General features: G+C 45.9%; 2 protein-coding genes across 2 annotated transcripts in view; one reads left to right on the top strand and one right to left on the bottom strand.

Moving 5' to 3' along the window:
- LOC139747251 (uncharacterized) overlaps positions 1-16,913 on the bottom strand; it is a 193,051-nt gene that overhangs the window by 156,615 nt on the left and 19,523 nt on the right. The window lies entirely within an intron of this gene.
- Positions 10,421-16,913, top strand: part of LOC139747453 (uncharacterized) — a 13,444-nt gene continuing 6,951 nt past the window's right edge. Inside the window, exon 1 of the mRNA XM_071659810.1 lies at positions 10,421-10,654. The gene's annotated coding sequence lies outside the window, so the exon portion shown is untranslated. The remainder of the gene's footprint in view (positions 10,655-16,913) is intronic.

Consider the following 16,913-nt stretch of genomic DNA (forward strand, 5'->3'; position numbering starts at 1 on the left):
GAAATTACCGGAGGAATTATCAAGATAAAAACTACCGAAATTACCGAGGAAATCATCAAGATTTTAATCAAAAATCTAAGATGCATGACATTTACGCTTGTGTTTCAGATCCCACCGGGACACTATTCTCGACACCAAGGTGACAAGTGAAGTGGTTCACTAAATTTCGTGTGGCTACCGAAATCACAGCACCTATCTGTGAAGTTGTAACACTGGATATATAATCAATACAACGAACATATTACGCAATATCCCATTCTACTAAACTTCGAAAACAATTTTTCAGTCATCCCGTTTTCTCTCGCTCGCGACGTTATGTATGTTCGATCTCACTGCACTTTGGTATTTTGAGCGTCATTATCAACGGATGCAAACACCTTTTTCCTTGGTCGTGGTATCAACTGGAATATTCATGATTCATGTTCGAAAGCGATGGATCGTAACCTACTCTGGCGAACTTCAAATATACGTTACGTTACGATTCAAGAGCAGCGGGTGGCACATGCACAGACCACAGATTGAAACCGTCAAAGCCTTTTACATTTAATAATGAATCTTATGGATGCTATCTTCGTGGTTCTTACGTCAGTAATCACCCATCTATCTAAGTGGCTATCTATCATGAATGCATGGGTCTCTCCAGCTGGATTTCCACCGTTTTCAACAACAAGGCAATTCACTTCTAGGAATCCTACTTTCACCTCATCGCTCCCGTGAAGGCAAACTACATTTCCTTAAGTGAGAGATATGCAAGACGACTGGCGACCACTTATGATATTAAACACACGCCTTTTTAGCTACGGTCCAGCTTATACCATGGTACAGGACCCACTTCAAGTTTCTAACCTCCTCTCGTCGCTTGGATACGAGTAGATATCATGTTATTTTTTCCTCAAGCAAAAATAACAACATACACAGACCACACGTTTCCTTAAAAGCGGAGGAAGCCATGTCGCTTGTTCTGAAAGAGGCTAGCGCCTTGTTTATATATATATATATATATATATATATATATATATATATATATATATATATATATATATATATATATTACTCATGTCATAATTTGGTTAAAGTTATGCTCTTCGCATGCATCCGAAGAGACACTGGTTCACACTGGTTCGTATGCTGAACATTGCCAAGTGTTCTTATTTGTTGATTCTGATTATATAAACTTTGTACCTAGCCAGACCCATGATCTGCCAAGCTGTGTACATCAACAGCTGGAGTGTGTTTATCGGAATTCAGGTATATTTACCCCCCATCCCCCCGTCTCACACCAGGTTGATGAACCACGTATTACTGCACACATATCCCAGCGTTTGACTGACGCTGGCTGGTTTGTTGGTCGTTATTTTGAAGGTTACGTTCTGTCGTAATCTAAGAGGAACAGTGGTGGCTCCGAGGTCGGGACGGACTTTCAGATATCTTTACATCACATGAAGAAGTCTAAGCCTGAATAACTCCGTCGCTTGTATACACTAAGCTTTCAAACGCCTTGCACTTCTCATCGTTTGACCTTCTGCTTCGGGGAAAATAGACTAAAGATACGAGTTCCTGTATACGTGGGTCTGAGCTTAAGAGGAAGCTAAAATGTCAACAAAAATCATATATTTCTCCTTATTTTTCTTACGTCTGTCCCAACTTTTGGTTGGCGAAATTAAGTGTAGCGTAACGGCAATCGAAAAGCGAAATTTTTGGGGTACCTAGGAATTTTTGGGAGTTAATGCTCTTTTCACGCAATGATGATTGGGATTCACAGCTTCGACTACTTTTCCCATCCGGCAATGATTAGTTTTCGCAAGATAACTGCAAAATTCCCTCTTCTGTATTCCTAGACAAATATTCAGCGTGAACTTATTTCGCATTGAAAAAAAAAGTGCCATTAATTTTAGGGTAAAAAGGTATAAGGTCCAAGGTCACTGTTGCATTTTAAGTGGATTTGGGGGACGACTTCATTCCCGGGCAAATATTCAAGGTCAGTGGGATGGATTTCATCAATACTTAGCATGTAAAGGTCAAGTACACTGCAACAATTGTAAATGTTTCCGATTTCGCAAATCCCCAGTTCTGCTTAAGACCACCTCGTTAAGACCCGGTCAGTCGGTTTCCCATGGGAGGGAGTGAGACACATCCTCTTTGATAATGATTGATTTAAAAGGTCAGATAAGACAGATCGCCTTAAAAAGGTCAGAGGTCAAGGTCACGGCCACACTCGTACATCATTCGATAAGGCGCAAAAGAAATCAACTCTACTGTTAGGACTTCGTTACGATTTATTACGTATAACGTTCTAGAAGTAACGCGAGTCCCAGTCTATAACAAAGTTTTATAATGAAGTCCAAAACTTAATGACACAACAGAACATGATATCGAGGACTTCCAAAACTTTCAATGTCAGGGCAACGAAATGGCAAATCATTACGCCATTAAACGATTCTATCCACATAACGTATCTTACGAATCGAATCCCCATTTTCTATTTATTCTTTACATGTCCCGTTCTCGTCATGCATTGAATGAGTATGGCCTTCCGTGATGTTTCTCCACAACTGAATTCCTTTTCGTTATATCTGGCTTTAATGAAATTACAAACGGTAAAAGAGAAACTAGTATTTACAGTAATTAATGATCTAGATGGCTTGCTTGGTATCTGAAAGATGAACAGGGTACAACAGATTTGACTTTAAAATGTGGAATGAAACGGATAAATTTGCATTTAATTTCTTAATGAGTAGCTGAGCGACGGGTTCTGAAAACACAGGGAAAATCAACTAATAAAAAGAAAATAATATACGATGGATTAATGAATGATTAAACAATGATAAATTATATAACACAGACGTTGGGAGTCCTATAATTTCACACCATCGGAAATTATATAAAAGAAGGAGAGATAATTATACCCATAGCTAGAGGGAGCGAATTATACGAGCTATTATTATAGTTCAGATAAACAGCATCAGATTATACGACTCAATATCACATTAGATATGGACTATAATAGATTACACAGTTGAGAACTGTCGCTATAACACAACAATGATAGATAAACATATAATTCTTATAACTTTGACGAACAAACATGGACAAAAAAAAGAATACGAAAGAAAATGTAACTACAATAAACTCTCATGAACAAACATGGACAAAAAAAAAAAGGAATATGAAAGAAAACTGTAACTACAATAAACTCTAATGAAGTATACAAATTATATAACTAAATAAAAGTACGATAAAAAAGAGTAAATAAAAATAGACGAAGCCTTGTTTTCGATTTCTCAATACTCGTTTTCTTCGATCACATCTTCGTCAACGGTGTTGCGACATGGAACAAGCTGCTTACGAGATCAACTCGAACAGTTTACATATTCGACATCACACACACACACACACCACATCAAAAACAAAATTCTGTTTAAGTGAAATGACTTGATACACTCAAGCTTTTTTTTTTTTTTTGTTAACATAATCTACTCAAGAAATGCTTCATCATCTATGCACTATAATTACTATGATGACCATTTCGACGTAATGAAGTTAGACAGCTTCACTTCCTGACCCCAGGAGGAATGTGGCGCTAATAGCTACAGAAAAATTACAGAAACCAAATAACCACAGATGCAAATACGAACAAAGACATGACGATTCAATCCGAAAACGTATATAGAATATATTCATACAAGAGCAACACAACCACAAACACAAAAAACAAACAAAACAGGACGCCAGGAAAGTGACATACAACTGGGTTTTCAGATCAGTCGACGTCAGGGGCAAAAATCCTCGCCACATTCCACGCCAGTTGTCACGCCGTGATCTGGCGAGATCGATGTCCAGCTAACGGGACCCCTCCGAGGTTGCGGAGGCTGCCTGCCCTTGGGAGGAGGAGAAGAGGGAGACAGAGACACACCGCCGCCACTCACTAGCCGATGTCAGGTGTTGACACTCCTTTGCGGCAGATCGATTCTCTACTTAGAGCAACAAAGCCACGGAAGCAAGACTCGGCGACGCCCGCGTCTGAAGCATTCAGGGCGAAGGCGACGAAAGGGAGAAAGGTAACATGACACGGGGGAGGCGCAGCGGCAACTAGCGAGGGAGTGTAGGCAGTCTCGGGCGGCGTTCTTCGCCTCCCCTGTATGTTTGTGCATAGATCGGATGCGATCTCGTTGCAAGACCCATCTGACTGAACACCCTCAGATGTGGGGGGTCAGTTTCTGGTCTTTAAGATCCCATGACTCAACTTATGTAAAGTCCTAAACTTAGACAACAAGTCTACAAGTCAGCCAACTGTACTCCAGCGTTTATCATTATTTACCTTTTTAAGTTTGTATTCTGACCCCACTCGCGCTGACTCTCGTCCCGAGCCCAGATTATCTTTTATAGTCTGTAGTTTCAAACACCATCTGTCTCTGCACTCAAGAAGAACCTCAGTTGGAGAGAGATCTTCTTGTCTGTAACCCTATCTGCCCAGGCTGCTCCCTGACACACACACACACACACACACACACACACACACACACACACACACACACACACACACACACACACAAACACACACACACACACACACGTGCTTTCGGAATCCCATGTGTGGACTGTACATTCTGGAAATGCCTGTAGGCAGAGAAATGCGCCTCTTCCAAGAGGACGTAAATAGGTAATATTTTTTCTCTCAGACGGGAATAAAGATAAATGGACTTTATAAAGTGGGTAAGAAAGTTTGCCAGTCGACTCCTTCTTGAACGTGTAATTTGGGACGTCCTGAGTGTGATGAATCATGACCTTTGTGTGGCACCTCATGACTTCAGAGTGTGACCTGATGACGTGAGTGTGACCTATGACATCTTCTGGGTCGACGAGGGAACACCCTCCCTCCTACACTTCACACTACCCTCACTTTTTTGTCTCTCTCGCTCTCTCTTCTTTCTCCTCCTCCTCTCCCGCTTCTCTCTCGCCGCCCTCTCCCTCCTCCTTGCCCACGTCTCAATGTGGGAGGCAGCCACCGACCCGTGGCGTACTGCCCGACTGGGCATCAAGAGGGTTTTCGGTAACTGGGTGCACTGTGAGCCAGCCAGCACTTCAGTGGTTATCAAGTCTCACTCTTTGGCCCAGATCTTTTCCTTCTGCCTCACCCCCGAAACGTGGGCTGCTGGCATTCAGTTACACAAATATACTCTCTCTCTCTCTCTCTCTCTCTCTCTCTCTCTCTCTCTCTCTCTCTCTCTCTCTCTCTCTCCCTCCACATCAGCTGCAACCTAAAGACACACCACAGGCGACACAATGAAGCGCGTCAGGGAGGTGAGGGTCGGTAATGACGGCTGCCTGGTTGTAGCCCCGGGGCTGGGTGAGGGGGGGTTTGGGGGAGATGAGGGAGGGAGGAAGCAAGTGGGCTTGCTCCCCGTGTCCCCCCCCCCCCCTCCCTGGGGGATGGTGGCTGGTGTTGTCGGAAGCTGAGCGACCGCACAACACAAGCGGTGGTGGACACGACCGACATCCGGGGGTCTTCGCTCTTCGCTGGCAATAGTAAATGACCCATTACCACTAGTGTGTGTGTGTGTCTGTGTGTGTGTGAGTTTCAACAACACTCTCACAACTTCCATTAACCCACTCTCATCGCTATACCTATCGCCACAGGAGGACTTCCTCGCATCTTTACAGAGATACACAGACTCCAAGGTCCACAAGCGAGGAGGTCTGGCCTTCTTAAACATGACTTACAAAGTATACTTACTTAACTACTTTACTTAAAAAAAAAGTGTTCCACGTTAAAGAGTCTTGCCACGCAACCCTGACCTTGTCTCTCTGGTGCCTCGAAGTAAAGTGGGTTCGAGACATCTAAGAATAACAAGGCAACATTTCCTGGGTTGAAAACAGCGCTTCTTATATCTCCTATGTCCCCTTTAACCTCCTCATCTCCCCGACTCCCATGTACGGGGCTCTGATGATCATCATAGCTCCGTACATGGGACGCTACCAGCGTGGACAGTAGATGAGCGGAGGAAATAATCATTTCCTCCGCTAATCTAATGAACACGCTGGGTGACGCAAGCACGCCCACGGAACAGTTCGTTATATATAATGAGAGAGAGAGAGAGAGAGAGAGAGAGAGAGAGAGAGAGAGAGAGAGAATGCCAAAGCGGCCAACATCACGACCACTGACCGTTAAAGTCTCAACAAGACTACAGTGTGTTGACATCTTCCTCCACACACACACACACACACACACACACATCCATCCTCCTCCTCCTCCCGCGACGCTCACCAGTCCCGATCTTCCTCCTCGTCTCACCTGACACTCACCCACGTCCCCTCCCTCAACCCAACCCCCAATTCCCTCGCTACCAATCCTACGTCACCGACCAGCCTCTCCTCGCCACACACTGCCGGCCTAGAGGCATGTAGCACGGCATCCTTATCCGTGAGCAGGATAGCCTGGCCTTCGACCCGACCCTTTGTGGTTCAAGACTTATAAACCAGGCCATCAGGTCCACGAGAGGGGAGGGGGGGAGCAGAGTCGTGCTCGCTCAAGGGTCCTACCCTCGCGTTTAAAGGGTCGTACCGTCGCGTTTAAAGGGTCGTACCGTCGTGCTCAAAAGGAGGTCACAAATCATTCCTCTTGTTTTTGTGAATAATAAAAAAAAGAACACTAGATTCCACAGACTCTGGGGGGCCTCTTATGACACGTTCTGTGGAATCCTGAATTTACTCTCGTTTTTACCGCCCTCATCTATGGAGATAAGAACCCCCCCTCCCTCCCTCCCTCCCTCCCTTCCCACCACCTCCACCACCACTCCCCCTTCCCTTCCCTCCGTCCTCACACAACACCGGGGCCTCGCTGGAAACGACCAAGTCATCCTGCAGACATTTTTGCCCTCCTCCTTCCCGGTATTTCCCAACCATTTCAGGAAGAGGATGTTAGCATAGCAGGGGGGAGGTCATAGCAGAGCAGAGCAGAGGGAAGGCATGGCCATAGCAGAGCAGAGGGAGGGCATGGCCATAGCAGAGCAAGAGGGAGGGCATGGCCATAGCAGAGCAAGAGGGAGGGCATGGCCATAGCAGAGCAGGGGGAGGGCATGGCCATAGCAGAGCAGAGGGAGGGCATGGCCATAGCAGAGCAAGAGGGAAGGCATGGCCATAGCAGAGAGGCATGGCCATAGCAGAGCAGAGGGAGGGCATGGCCATAGCAGAGCAGGGGGAGGGCATGGCCATAGCAGAGCAGGGGGAGGGCATGGCCATAGCAGAGCAGGGGGAGGGCATGGCCATAGCAGAGCAGGGGGAGGGCATGGCCATATGATTTGCCATTTTTTCTTCTCGTTTTTCGCGCGGTGGCCCGCGGGCCATGCCGTGGCTCGGCTGATGAGGGGGGGACCTATATTACCACATCTACCTCTTACATTATCGCGTAGCTCGGGGCTTCGATAATCACATGGAACTTGAGGGCGTGTTATACGTAAAGACTTGTGGGGGTTTATCTAATCAACATGGACTGAGGAATGCATGGTTCACAAAAATCTAAGCCGTGTCTCGACGCGTTTCCAAGAGACACCCCAAGAGCTATAACATCACAGCCCAAGGAAGAGCTATAACATCAACATCCATGTTATGATGATCAAGGAGTTCAGGCTAACAACCATACCACGGAATCATTAACACACAGGAAGACACGGATTCAGTCATACCAATAGCAAAGACATAATCACAGATACTATACAGATGTTAATAGACACAAAGAATAGTTTTGTATATACGTACTTGGAGGCATAAAAGTATTAGTGCAGAGTCAGAAATATTCACAAGAACATACACACACACACACACACACACACACACACACACACACACACACATACACACACACACACACACACGCGCACACACACATTCATTTTCCCATCAAACACAGTGATTATAGTACACCCAGACGAACCTCATATTTTACTCTATTCTTCAAATTGAAGAACGAAAAAAAAAATACACTCGCGAAATGATACATAGAGTGTACTACACTGTAGGATACTAAATGTACTGGAAAAAAGGCAGTATATCCTGGTGTACACAGGATAACACAAAATACACTGCGTATGGAGACTAGCAATGAAGGACGATATATTACACACACGTACTCTGACAAAAAAAAAAAAAAAAAAAATACAAAAAACGCGTCTTGTGTCACGAGACGCAACAATACAGGTTTATAACATGAAATACAATGATGATGACGCGAATGATCGATTGCAAAAGGACACAATACTTATGTTTAATGGAAGTCAGACACACACACACACACACACACACACACACAAACACACACACGCGCGCGCACTCACACACGGCTTCAAGTGGGATGTGTGCGTGTACACACATAACAGTAAAGAGCGCGCGCGCGCGCACACACACACACACACACACACACACATATATATATATATATATATATATATATATATATATATATATATATATATATATACATATATATGCGTGTGTGTGTGTGTGTGTGTGTGCTGGACTCCACCTGCAAGTGAAGCTAACACCAGCGAGGCCACATCATCGAGGAAGTTCTCTATCTGAAGAAACCCATTATTTACCCTCCCCCCTGGCATTAAATGCTGTGGCAGCCTCGAAGCTGCAGGAACGCAATCAGAGGGAGGAGGGGGATCTTGAGGAGACTGTATCACGATGATGAGAGTATATTTCATTCTTATAAACCAGTTTCCCCCTCTTTTCCGTCTCCAAACGAGGCGGCTCAAGGAGCAGATGTCTTGAGTCTCAAGAAGGAAAAATCCTCGCCCATGCCTCCTGCTGTTCTCTACCTGCAGTAAGTGATTACCCGGGAGTGAAGGATTTCCAGCACCCTGATACCGGCCCCGAACTCACCGTCTTCAACACAAAGGAGATAAGTATGAGTGAGCAGCATATGTGTGTGTGTGTGTGTGTGTGTGTGTGTGTGTGTGTGTGTGTGTGTGTAAACTTGCTTTCCTATCCCATGACCCCTTTGTATGGGGCTCCCGCGGCGCTCAGAAAGCTAGCTAGCTAGCTACGTCTACCAGGCGGTGCCACGCGTCCAAGAAGTGTGGTGATGTGTTCTGTGAAATGAAAAGAGTGCAGGAGAAGCTCACGGGTAAGCGTCAAAGTCTTCGCTCTGAAAGTCGTGCCTTGAGCATGAGGGGCAGCCAGGTACGTGACACTAATGCTGAAGGGAAGAGAAAGTGTAACTCGTTCATGCCTGGGGAGTGTAGTTTCAGATCAATGTATGTCTGGCGGAGTGGAGTCTTAGAATGAGATGAGGGGGTTGGTTATTCGCTGCTCTCTGAGTAATAATGATATCTTTCTTTCTTTCAAACTATTCGTCATTTCCCGCATTAGCGAGGTAGCGTTAAGAACAGAGGACTGGGCCTTTGAGGGAATATCCTCACCTGGCCCCCTTCTCTGTTCCTTCTTTTGGAAAAAAAAAAAAAAAAAAAAAAATATATATATATATATATATATATATATGTGTGTGTGTGTGTGTGTGTGTGTGTGTGCTGGCCAGTTGGGGGGGGGGGGAATCTGTAAAGTACTGGTTGTTCAAGTGTGGCGCTGGGATTTTTTTTTTTTTTCTTATAACTAATTGAGGGTTTGTCACTGGTTTTATGGAATGGTCTGGGTGGGAGGGATCTAGCACATGTGCAAGGAACTGAGTGCCAAGCATATACATACGTACATGTGTCATATATGTATAGTTATGCATATTACACGAACACAGTCATTAACCATAATCATATACCAATCCATACACATATCTATATTCATACATAAACACGTATCGATATAACGCTACGTATATACAGACACGCATCAATATAGACGTATATACAGACACGCATCAATGTATGTAGACGTATACAAAGACACGCATCAATGTACGTACACGTATAAACAGACACGCACCAACGTACGCAAACGTATACACAAAACAACACGTACGGAAGCACGTGTGAAGACTGCTTAGCCCACGACGATGAGGCGAGCCTGGCCCCTCATCTGCACCGCCTGGCTGACTCACGGTGATCCCTCAATGATGTGTTGACTGTTAAACTGAGGTCCACACGTGCATGCCCAACTCTGTTACTTCACACAGAAATACAACTGTTCCTTTGAGCTGGGAACGTATAATTTAGTTGTTAGGGAACAATAAAACACGCATCATCCCCTGATATACTGCAGAACTTAATTATATTCCTGACGCTGAAGGAGCTCATAATACACTGCTTTTGAGAATGAGCATTTTAATTTACATCCAAATCACTAATGTCTTTAAAGCAGTGTTCAGTACCGAAAAAAAAATATTTCAGTGGCGGTAAATGTCATGCAACTTGATATCTGGCGACCGCTGGCAACTCGCCTCCGAGATTATAAGACCTGAGAAAAGGCCGCATGCAACTCAGTCCTCCACCAACCACCGACGGAATGGTGCAGCTGAGCGGCTTACTTGCTAATGTCACAGACCCGTTTCGGAAAAGTATTCAGTGTTGAAAATGGACTTCTGGTAACGGTGCGGAAGACTTGACAGATACTACTGAAAAGTTTATCTGAGTGAACGACAGCTAAAGCTGCCCACAAGCATTTGTTACTTTGGAACCCCAAGTTAAACTTCGTATCGTGGTTTAAGGTAAGTCCCTCTCTCTCTCTCTCTTTACCCGCGCAACCCCCCACAAATTCTACGCGAATTATCGAGTTGACTTCCTGCGAGCTGTGATCTGCAGCGATAACAAGAGGAGACGCCGCCCTCTTCCTCCGTCCTGTCCCCCCCACATCTGAAGAAAAGAAAAAAAATAAAGTAACTTTTCGTCGTTTCTTCCAAGGTTTTGACAGACGCCCAAAGAAAAACACGTGCGAATAAGATTAAAAAAAAAGAAGCGAGAAAGTGCTAACTTGATCTCCCCAGCGAATCACGAAAATTCCAGGAAATATTTCTAGGTCAAGTTTTGTATTTTTGTCCTTAATTCCCCGAGCGATGGACATACTCATGCATAATTCCTCTAATGTAATCTTTCGCGGTGGCGTTGCGCGCCCAGCCGGCCTGTGGGCTACGTGCTTTGAAGATACGCTTACATCTTGGATGATTATATTGGATTTCTATACATCAATATGTGTCGTGGATACATGCATGAGGGGAAGCCCTGTTGTGGAGTTTCCGCGACAGGATTTTCATCTGTGTGTCTCTCCGTGTGTACGTGAGTGTGGTTTCAATGCAATGTACAATGTAGGACAGCTTGAGAGTGTGAGCGAATGAGGTCATTCTTTGTCTGTTGCTGACGCTACCTGGCTAATACGAGAAACTTGAAGAGTATAATATATATATATATATATATATATATATATATATATATATATATATATATATATATATATATATATATCGTAACACCACGAAGTCACCTTCGAAGAAAGTGTATTTCCGTCAGTAGATGCCTGGGTACTGTAGGGCGTCGTGAAGCAACATTCCCGCTCTCCTAACAAGGAGTCCACCTTAACCTGCTCCTGGGTTGAAAGCCGCCCCGGAGCTGCATGCCTATGTCCTTCTCGTTAATCAAATATGAATGGCAGCATAACTCTAGTCTGCGCGACTTTCCGCGAGTCGGTTTGCGCGTGGCTGGGTAAGTCTTCTGTGACTTGTCTGTGGTTCTCCGTTGCATCAGCTGGCGTCACTCGGGCCTGCTGTTCCGAAGCCTGCCCCTCCCTCCCGTTTTCTCCCTCCTCCTCCTCCTCCTCCTCCCTGTCGTCTATCATCCTCCGTCATTCCGTAATTCATTATCCGAGTGTGGATGCGGCCTGTTTTCTGTCACTCGTTTTTATATCTGTTCTTATCTTTGGTAGTTTTTCTTATCATCTGATGTCTATCTGTTGTGGCAGGTCTCCTTGTTTCCACCCACACACAGGATCAGTCACCTGCACACCCACGTACACACACACATGACCAGCCATCCGCCCGTGCCCACGCCCACGCCCACGCCCAGGGGTGAGGTGCATGGACCGGGTACACCATACTTCTGGACCAGTGCCGTCGGCGCCCTTGGGGCCCGTTCGGGTCCAGAACCCGAATGAGGATAACTTGGGAGTCATGCTTATCTGAGTGTGGCCCGCGGGTTATCTTATCTCTACTAACTCCTTCGCCTTCCACTCTCCCTCTCTGGTAAAGCAGTAGGCGGTAAGCAGCCACCGACCGGGGAGGTAATATGACCAGTATACTACCCGAACTGGGCATCGGGAGAGTTGAAGTGACGGCTTACGCAGTGAGCCGCTACCACTTTAAGTGGCTGTCGAATTTCGCTCATCTAGCCCAAGCTGCTCTCTTATGACACGTTGATATCTCTCTGACTCACCCGCAAGTGGGCTGCTGGCCTTCAGACCACACACACACACACACACACACACACACACACACACACAAAAGCCTCTCCATCTCGCGCACACATAACACCTGACAACACGTAAGTCACACGACTCGTATTTCGTTCAGTTTCCTGAGGTGAGATGTCAGGCGCTCGGAGGGCCTCTGCCGCTGACTGAAACCCTCGTCTGAGTGCTCATATATGTACACTCTCTCTCTCTCTCTCTCTCTCTCTCTCTCTCTCTCTCTCTCTCTCTCTCTCTCTCTCTCTCTCTCTCTCTCTCTCTCTCCTCCCCTTCCCCCTCCCCCCTTTAATTCTTATGTTTTCTCCACCTCCTTGCCCACCCCGTACCTGCCCCATTACCCCTCACACCCACCCCCATGACCTTACAACCTCGTCACCACTGGACCTCCTCCATCAGTTCGCTTTCATAACTCCTCCGTTTTCATCCTCTACTCTCCTAATTTCTTCTGTATTTTCTCTTTTTCTCTCTCTCACTCTGTGTGTGTCCCCTGGCTCTCTATCCGCCCCCTTAACCACACGCCTGTACACCTGGCTACATGCTTCTCCCCCACCCGCACCCGTCCCTCCTCCGCCCATTCTACCTCAACTCTCTCTCGATCTATATAGCATTACCTCCTCTTCCTCCCTCCCAACCCACCTGCTCTGGCCATTCTACCCCCGACCCCACACTCACTCCCTCCCCTCGAAAACCTCTACGTGCAACCCCATTTCCTCCCTTCGCTCTGTTCCAGGTCCTCTATAGTACCAACCCCTCGCTCCCAGCTCTATCTCCAGACTCTTTGCTCTTCCGCTCTATGCCTGACACCCCCACCCCCACCTCTCCCAAACCACAGTGTCTCCCTCTTAGTTCTACAGGTCGTGTCTTCCTCTGTCAACCCGCCAGTGTCGTTTCTGCCCTCGTCTCCCAATCAGTGTTGTCGTCCCCCCCTTCCCCCTCCCCTTCACTGTCGTCGCTTCTCCTTCCCCTGCCCATCAGTGTGTCGTCGTTTCCCCTTGCCATTAGTGGCGTCCTCCCCCCCCACCCCTTTCCCCTGCCTATAAGTGTCGTCGATTCCCCTCCCCATTAGAGACGCCGTTCCCCTACCCCTTCCCCTGCTTATCAGTGTCGTCGCTTCCCCTCCCCATTAGAGACGTCGTTTCCCCTCCCCCTGCTTATCAGTGTCGTCGCTTCCCCTCCCCATTAGTGACGTCGTTTCCTCCCTTCCCCCTGCCTATCAGTGTCGTCGTCGCCTGCAAATCACTCGGGGAAGCAAAACTGGCGGCGGCAGGGGGTTAGGTGGGTGTGGGAGGGAGGGAGGCGGTTAATTACATCTCTTATCTCTGGCGACAGACGTGATAACCGACCGTTTTCCTAAGAAGCATCTACGTCGCCGCCTCTGCTCCAGTTGATAACGTATCGCCATTAGGAAGAAGAGGACGAGGAGGAGGAGGAGGAGTAGGAGGAGGAAGAAGAAGAGGAGGAGGAGGAACAGGAGGCCGCCGGACAGATGGTTTAAACAGTCGTAACACGTAAACATCAGAGCGAGAGCCACAAGAACCACTAAGGACTTAACAGCAGGAGCAGGTGACGGCATCGGTAACCTCCACACACACACACACCACCAGCAGCAGGAGGAGGAGGAGCAGCAGCAGGAGCAGCATATGAGTAACGATGAAAGCATCGCCAGTGGCACAGTGGCGAGCAACGGCAGATGCGGCACACAGACGACTGCTCTCCCAGCCCACAACGTGTGTGTGTGTGTGTGTGTGTGTGTGTGAGCGCGCGCGCGTTCTAACAACAGTTCGGACATCACTGCGAGAGAGAGTGTGTGTGTGTGTGTTCTCTCTGTTGGGTTCATCATGAGCGATCCTCACAGTCTTTATCACGTGTGACATCACCGCCGACTCCCGCGACCTCACCGAGCGCCCATTACGTCATCAAAGTCACGCACGTAACAGGGCGCAAGATCCCCAAACATCAGCTCCCACACGAGAGTCCCCAGCGTGGGGCGGGGTTATATAGTGACGTAGGCATGATGTCATAAGATTACCACACGGGAGGGGATAGGATGTGGAGGGAGGGAGGGAGGGAAGAGTCTTACTGGGTTTCCCAGTATGACCAAGATCAGGTCTGACACAAATGGTTTTGTTTTGTTTGGTCGGCGAGTCTTCCATGATGTGTGTGTGTGTGTGTGTGTGTGTGTGTGTGTGTGTGTGTGTGTGTGTGTTGTTTTTTTCCCCCAGCGTATTGCATTCTGTTCACTCTGTCTCGGTGTATTTATATAAGTTCTCCTCTATGTTTGTCTTTGTTCTACGTTTGTTTGACTATTCTACGTGTACATTGGGTTTGTCTTTATATGTCTCTTTTTCTCTGGTTTTTGTTTTTGCTTTGTGTTTGTTTGGTGTGTTCGTGTTTCCCCATTATGATACTTCCTCCTCCTCGCCTGTCTGTGCGTTCTATGGTTTTTCTTGTTTTCGTAACTTTGTATTTGGCTATTTCCTTTTTTTCTAACTTTTTTCTTCTTTTGCCAACGAAGGCAATATCAAAGTCTGCATTTCCATTTTATCTTCTCTCTCGACACACACACACACACACACACACACATACACACACACGCACACACACACGCGCGCGCACACACACACACACACACACACACACACACACACACACATGTGTATATATATATATATATACACATATATGAATAGCTTTGGACAACTCATAATCTCTGACCTTTAGCCACGACCTTGAATGTTATGGGTGTGTGTTGTGAAGGTTGTGATAGAATGAGATGATGTGTGTTGTGAAGGTTGTGACAGAGTGAGACAGTGTATTTTGTGAATATTGTGATAGAGGGATGGTGTGTGTGTTGTGAAGGCTGTAGCAGAGTGGGATGGTGTGTGTGTGTTGTGACGGGTGTAGCAGAGTGGGACGGTGTGTGTGTTGTGAAGGGTGTAGCAGAGTGGGATGGTGTGTGTGTTGTGAAGAGTGTAGTAGAGTGGGATGATAAAAAGAGGTTATAGTCGGGTTACACTACAACACCGAGACATGTGGAATTATATTGATTGTATTCTGACCGTCAGTCTCTATACTGTCTCTCTACTTCTATCTCTTTTTTTCTCCTGGTTATGTACCACCTCTCTCTCTCTCTCTCTCTCTCTCTCTCTCTCTCTCTCTCTCTCTCTCTCTCTCTCTCCTGGATTCTTCATTCTTTACAACTTGCTTTCCTGTCTCCCTCCCTGTCTCTCTCTCTCACCCTCTGTGAACCTTCTCCCACCGAAGTCCCCCAAATACTTGACTTCTTCCTGCGGTTAAGAGTGTGTGGGGGGAAACTCCACATACACACACACACACACACACACACACACACACACACACACACACTTAGGGGAAATGAAGGAAAAAAATGATTCACTTCTGTGAATTACTTCTGTGCATCTTAAATGTAATGAATTATTTGATTCGCATATCTTTTTGTCCTGAGTTAGAATGTGGTGTGTATTCGTATGGTATGACACGTACTGTATTTGTCTGTCAGGAGGAAAATGTATTAGGACGACTGAGAACCCTATTACAAGTTGTATCATAAGTTGTAGGGCTGTTGTTTGTAGTGGTAGTAACAGTAGTAATGGCAGTGGTTTAGTTTGTAGTGGTAGTAACAGTAGTGATGGCAGTGGTTTAGTTTGTAGTGGTAGTAACAGTAGTAATGGCAGTGGTTTAGTTTGTAGTGGTAGTAACAGTAGTAATGGCAGTGGTTTAGTTTGTAGTGGTAGTAACAGTAGTAATGGCAGTGGTTTAGTTTGTAGTGGTAGTAACAGTAGTAATGGCAGTGGTTTAGTTTGTAGTGGTAGTAACAGTAGTAATGGCAGTGGTTTAGTTTGTAGTGGTAGTAACAGTAGTAATGGCAGTGGTTGTGACAATGATGGTAATAACAATCAGTGGTTGTGAACTATAACAATAATGTACGTAAAGTCCTCACTGGTTGGTAAAGCGCTGTCTGAAAAGAGAGAAAATAATGTTTAAGCTTTTCCTGAAATTGTTGGCAAACTTGAAATTTTTAACAGAAAGTCATGGAGGAAAAAAAAGTAATCTGGAAACTTGAGAAAATGACTGGAGTGAAGATTGTTTTTTTTTTCTTTTCTTAAAAAAAAAAGAAAATAAAAAGTCTTGGCATCGTTTTGTTTAGAAAAGTGACGGAAGTGCAGTACGTTTTCCATGAGCGTTTTAGGGTATCCAATATTGACAACAGATTTCACGAATTAAAAAAGCAGCAGCAGCAGCATCAGTAGTAGTAGTAGTAGTAGTAGTAGTAGTAGTAGTAGTAGTAGTAGAAGTAGTAGTAGTAGTAGTAGTAGCAGCAGTAGTAGCAGTAGTAGTAGTAGTAATAATAGTCGTAGTAGTAGCAGTAGTAGTAGTAGCTGCAGTAGTAGTAGTAATAACAGAATGGTACAACAAGCAGTAGTGCCAGCTGCCGTACAGTTCACAGTGAACACCTGCACAATACCAGCCCCCCTCACCAACAGGTGTGT

The sequence above is a fragment of the Panulirus ornatus genome, chromosome 68 (assembly GCF_036320965.1).
Source record: "Panulirus ornatus isolate Po-2019 chromosome 68, ASM3632096v1, whole genome shotgun sequence".
Lineage (NCBI taxonomy): Eukaryota > Metazoa > Arthropoda > Malacostraca > Decapoda > Palinuridae > Panulirus > Panulirus ornatus.